The sequence below is a fragment of the Aptenodytes patagonicus genome, chromosome 2, assembly GCF_965638725.1.
Source record: "Aptenodytes patagonicus chromosome 2, bAptPat1.pri.cur, whole genome shotgun sequence".
Lineage (NCBI taxonomy): Eukaryota > Metazoa > Chordata > Aves > Sphenisciformes > Spheniscidae > Aptenodytes > Aptenodytes patagonicus.
Genome location: NC_134950.1, coordinates 72,691,276 through 72,697,741, shown reverse-complemented (window position 1 = coordinate 72,697,741; position 6,466 = coordinate 72,691,276).

The window sequence follows — 6,466 nt, the reverse complement described above, 5'->3', positions numbered from 1 at the left end:
GAGAAAGTGAAAAGATGAAACATTACTGGTAAAATAGCCCTGAAAGTGGTGGCTACAGTGTATAATACTAATGGCAACAACCAAACAACTGAAAGTAAATGGTGCCTCTGGAAACAAAGAGCCTGTTGAAGAGTTTGAAGAGCGCAGAGGGATTGTGAGAGCTGCCGTGATGGCCATTTGCTGTCATGCACCTCGAACAGCCCTGTGCTCCAGGCTGACCCCAGCCCGAGCCGTCCAGCTGCCAGAAAAATGCCTCTTCACCCTTCTCTTTATAACTGCTCCTGCGGGTTTGTATTTCTGAGACGCCTCACTTCCAAGCTTGATTTGCACAATCAGAATGAAATCCTCAGCCAAAGCGGTTGGTGCTCTGTGTTATTAAGTACTGCCTCCCCCTTGTGGCTAATGGCTCTTCTAGCCGGCAGCCTCGGTGGCACCTTCTGTTCCCATGGGCTCCTCTGGAGCACATCTCCGATGCTACACGGTCAGAGCTCCAGTCCAAACACAACTGGAGCGTAATAATAACAAAGATGAGGAAAAACGTGGTGTTCGGTGACCAAGACAGAACGAACTTGTCTCCACCAAAGTGGGTATTGCGGTAGACCTCTATGCAAAGGTGGCATGCAGGAGTTGGATGTAGTTCAACAACCTATTAGCATCTCATTGTATACTACAGCACTGGAAAAGAAAACAGTAACAGCCTTGATTAAAGAACACTGTTCATTGCTTAATGAACATGGCAAGCAACAACATACAACTGTCAGTATGTTCTGCTGCCTGCTGGAGAAGAGATGCATGTGGTGAGAGAGATCCAAGCAATAGCACTTTACTGGCTAAGAAATTTAGGGTGATGCTGGCCATCATGAGATCAGATAATCTGGTGCTGACCACAGAAGCATTTCTACACCTATGCACCTTACCTGTAGTTCCCCACAAAGTGATTCCAAAGATGAACTGTACTCTTCAAAGATGAAAGCAATATTTTGGGGATCTTCTGAATGTATGCAGTGCAACATTAAGGACAGCACATCTCCCTCCCTGGTGTCAACAAGAAGAACAAAACAAAGAAGAAGGATGATGCTACTGGACCTGATATTACTTCAGTGAAATATTTACATACAAAGCTGAAGTAAGTATTACACAAACTACCAGTATATACAAAAATAAAGATCGTGCCTATTTCTGGAAGATAAAAAGGAGAAAAGTGCCACATGGGCATCAGTGTCAGCTCAGTTCTGGGTGAACTACAGCAGACATGATGTTCATGGCTTGTTCCCTTTAATCCTTCTGTGGCTAAGGACACTGCTACTTCCACAATAAACATGGACTGGCAATTTCTAGGCATGTCAGATTGCTGAAGGAAACTCCCTGACACCATAAAAACACCCCAGAACGGAATACTTGTGGAAGTCATTGTATATGACATCCTGCCTCTGTTGCGTTCCCAATAGCCTGAGACAGTTTCAATGACAGCTCAGTGCTGTCCTGTTTTTCCTCTGCAGTGATACTTGCTGGCACAAAAGGACTTCTCTCCCATCTGTGTTTACAATTGCATGGGAAGAGATTCAGCCTCCAAAGTTTATTGGACTTCTCCAAAGCCTTCAAGGTATCCCTGCTTGAACTGCCGTGGGCTGACAGCAGCAGCCTTGAAGCACATACACGGGAAACCAAACCATGCCAGCTGAGGAGCTGTGTCTTTTGGTTACTTAACAGGTAGAGTTTGAGAACAACAGAGCATAAAACTTAGATCAAGTTAAAGATCTACAAAACACTTCTTGGCAAGGTAAACTCCATAACCACCTGCCGTTGATTATTAGCCTTAAAACTAAGCAACTCTGAAACATTTTGCCTGCATATCTCCTGTTCTAATGTGATCACTAGTGTCCCCTAGGCTGGACATTTTGAGTCTCCTCCTGAGCCTGGGGTTCAGTGCTCCCTCTTTGCATAGCTGGTCAAGGATTTTACCCATTGGCAGCTCGTAAAAGGATTTTGTGTTTTCTCCACATATTTTAAAAGATGGTCCAAGCAGATTTTGCCAGGGACAGGCTGTCAGAGAGAGCATTTCATTTAACCTCTGAATTTTCTTCTTCTTCTTCTTCTTCTTCTTCTTCTTCTTCTTCTTCTTCTTCTTCTTCTTCTTCTTCCTCCTCCTCCTCTTCTTCTTCTTCTTCTTCTTCTTCTTCTTCTTCTTCTTCTTCTTCTTCTTCTACTTCTTCTTCTTCTTCTTCTTCTTCTTCTTCTTCTTCTTCCTCCTCCTCCTCCTCTTCTTCTTCTTCTTCTTCTTCTTCTTCTTCTATTACATCTTTACCACTTTACGCTTCCAAATGAGAATCCTGTGCTTTACGCATTTGGCTGTATGGTTACCACCATCTTTACATTTCCATCTTTTCCTGTTTTAGGCTTATCACACAACCAAGAGTAATTGTGATTGCTGTATACGTTGCTTTGACTAGAAATTAGAAGCTGACTGAAAAAAATATGATTAATGCTGGTGAGATATTGTTATAGAATCACTAGAGTAAGAGATTTCACACCAGTATCTGCTATAGTACTAAAAAGGGTCAGAAAATAACGCAGTTAATCCTAATAGCATGGTATATTGTAAGGCAAGATTACGGAACAAACTTGGTGTTTATGATTAATTGCCTTCAGCTGCAATGCTCTATAAATGTCACTCTGAAAATATTTGGAAAGTAACAGACTTGTCCTATGTCATACCAGGGATGATGGGATCACAAGGAAAGGATCATATTGTATTTCATTCCTGAAACTATGACTGGATGCAAACCACATATATTGCTGCTGCTCTCTGCTTTTCTCAATGGTTTTAAATTAAAGGAATTGGTTTTCTTAAAGAACAGGCCCCTGTCCTGTCTTGCTGGTTGCTTCTTGTCCTCCCCTTCACAGGATCCAGCCAGAAGAGGTTCCCCCAGTGCAGTCCCCTCCAGCCCATGGTGGAGGGCAGAAGACAACAGACGCTTCAGCCAGGTCCTTCAGTCAGTCAATTCAACTCGTTCACAGGAGAGAAGAACCTGTCCTTCTCCATACAGGGATGGCTTCCTGCAGGGCAAGTGAGCTGTGCTGGCCCAGGAGTGCCCATGCCAGCACGAAGAGAGACCCCCGCAAGGTCAGAAGCAGGAGCAGCTGCTAGGTGGTCAGTTCAGGAGAGGGTGTCAGGCTCCACCTACACCTCAGGGCAGGACAGCTTGTGTCCCAGACAGAGACAGTCCCTGTGGAGCCCAGGCTACCACAGACAGATTGGGGACTGCCCATAGCCAGGAGCCCCTCAACCCACGTGGGTACCCCACCATGCCTGGACCTGGCCCCGCAGAGGGAAGCAAGTGGGTCTGTTCTTGCTGTTGTCTTGATTTACAACCCTGATATCCTTATACTGCCATTTCTTTTCTTTACTGCTACCCCCTCTCATACTCCTTCCTAACATCTTCATTGTCCTGCGAGATGAAAGACATTTTCATCTAAGGAAAAGGAATATGCCCATATTCTTCCACAAATGTGTATGCGTGTATATTCCAGTAAAATATATGACTTTTAGAAAGGGGATATTTCCTTTTTGATCCAGTTTTTGTAAAATTGAGAGTTACTTATGGAAAAGTTGGCTTACTTTTTTGTATAGCCTCTTTTAACTTTTGAAAAAATAGTACATTAAAAATACGGGGGTAGTAGACAAAAAGACAAATGTGTCATTAGAAATGTTTTAACACAAGTAATCCAATCTAAAGGTAAGATCCATTTTCTCCTGCATTTATAATTAGCAATTTGCAAAACATGTCTTGTTTAGCAGCCTATATTGCGAAAGGATTGATTTCGTAGAGGTTTATTAGCCATAACAAACCCTGTGGGACGTGCCAAACCTAAGCCTTGTGTTACTGGAAGGAGAAGTTTACCTTAGAGCAAAGGCAAGGGCTCTGTTGAATAAGCAAGTGACTGTGACTACAGTTGGCAGAGCAGCCCCAACTTATTTGTTCAAATCCACAGGGTGGCAATATAGACAACCCTTCCGTGCAATTGCGGGTCATGTTCGAGCTGGTGTTATTGCTACTGCAGGTCCTTCAGAAAAAGGTGCTGTGCCTTCCAAGATCATTACCCATGCAATTACATTGATAAAGAAATTTGAGCTAGACGCTATACCAGCATATTTGCTTCTGCAAATATTTAACAACTGATAGATAACTAACAACCACTGGAACCTGGCATTGCCGAAGTAAGATAAACTTCTCCAGAAAGACATTTTGGATTTATTCAGGAAAAAGCCATCTGGAATGTATTTTTGGATCCTGATAGAAACTGCTTGCACATGAAACTTAGCAGAGAGAAATTTTCAGATCATCCTATCACAAGTGTGAATTTATTTCATATCCTATCAATTTGTCCTCATACAATTTGATTCCCAAAGGAAGCTACATTCATTCCCTCCATGTCAGCTTGCACTGTGCTTAAAAAGAAACATGCTGGTTTAGGTTCAATAAATTCTGCACAGAATCTTGATTGTCAAAAATTTCTGGTTACATAGAGTCATTAGATTGTAGCTGTAAGATATGTTGTGTGGACAGCATGTAATCATGATCCGATTCAGTTATTGAAAGAGGTTCTACATATGACTTTGCAAAGATTTAGAACTGAAGCCTACAAGTCAGGGACTGTAGAAATATTATGGGGAGGATGTTGGGTTTTCCTATTTGTCTTCTGTCTGCTTTTTATTACTGCCTCATATTCCCTACAGCATGAATACTAGGATTATCCTCCTATGATTCAGGAGGCAGAATAATAACCCAGACGAGTTGTGAGGTCCTGGACCGTGCAGTTTCTTGCTATTGATCAATAGGTCAATGTGTTTCTGCGAAATTGGAAGTTGAAGAGCTGCAATTTGAAAGTTCTCTATTGCCACTTATAAGTGAAAATTGATTTTTCTAGGCAAGGAAAGTACAGTAAATGTAGTCATTTTGGACTTCAGTAGACCAGTTGCCACTTCACCACAACTGGACGTATTAGCTGAGTTAAACAGGAGATATAACATGAACAAAGAACTAGGTAAACATCTGATGATGATGGTAAGCTGTGCTGAAAGCAGAAATGGTGGTCTAAGGGGAGGTTTCTAATGCCGTTCCTCAAGGATCAGTTCAGGAACAGTCCTTTGTCATTCTTCCACTAATGACTAAGGACAAAAAATAGTAGCATGTTAGTGAAATACTCATGATACAATCTCAGAAGTACTGTGAATGCTGAAAAAGTATCATTCAGGAAGAACTGAGTAGCTCAATGTACTGCAGTAGCAGAAACTGGGTGACATTTAAAATATGCTTTTGGCAATTTAGAAAAAGAAGTTCTGCTGCAAGCTAGGAAATCCTTAGTTGGAACCACCAAAGGAGAAGAAGAAAGGCTTTGATCCAGTGGTTAATCAGGAGACAGCCCATCCACAGAACTGACGGGGTCGTGAAAAAGGCAAGTTCTATCGCTAGGCAGACTGATAGAGATATTTCAAGTCAAGTTAGGGAAATACCAATACCTGATTACAAGGCACAGGGAAAATCCATCTGGGCTACTGTATACAGTTGTCCATGTGAAGGATGAAGACTTTTTTTTGTAACTTTTCTATTCAAGAGATAATGAACAGCCTTCTTGGGGCATAAGAGGACCGAAATTCCAGACCAGCCTTTTAGAAATAGGGAGTACAAAAAAATCAATTTTGAATCGACTCGGTAAGGTTGCAAAGGGATGCCATGATGTGTTCACCTTCTTTGGCAGGGGCTGCACTTACAAGAACCCTTCTAGTTCTTTATTTTGACCACCCTCTATCATTGTATGCAATGAGCCTGTAGGGCTTAGCTGACAAACTTCTTTCTTATGACTTATACTGTGTTAGATTTTATATATAGTTTTCAGTGGCAAGTACTTAACTTTTGATAACACTGAGGTACAAATGGAACAGTCTTGCTATAGCTGTACTGAAAGAATGAGGATGTGAGTAGTATCTGTGCTATTTGTTAACCAGTGCCTCTTTTTTATTTTTGACCAGTGTATCATAGGGTCACTGAAAAGGTGAAGGGACCTTTGATTTCAAGCCCATTTACAAGAAAGATGTTATGTTCTTCAGACCTTGTTCTGTAATGATTAGAAGTGTTAGGGTAAGCAGATTACGCTTATGATTTTAAAGGTCAGATTTTATAATCCTTTTCATTCTCCATCCTTTTTGTCAGAGCATTTAGTAGAGTAAGATCTCTTACAGAGAAAGAACACCATGTTTCGGTAATTATCACGAAATATACAATTTTGTAAGCATACATTATGGGAAACTGAATGTGACGGTGATTCACAAGCAGTTTATCTTCCTGATAAAAAATAGTATGAAACATCTATATTTGGTCTGAGGCCAGTGGAATCTTTTTACTCCATATTTGCTAGGGCTATATATGTATTTAAGCGAGTTTAAACAGGGGAGTGGCAAGGGGTG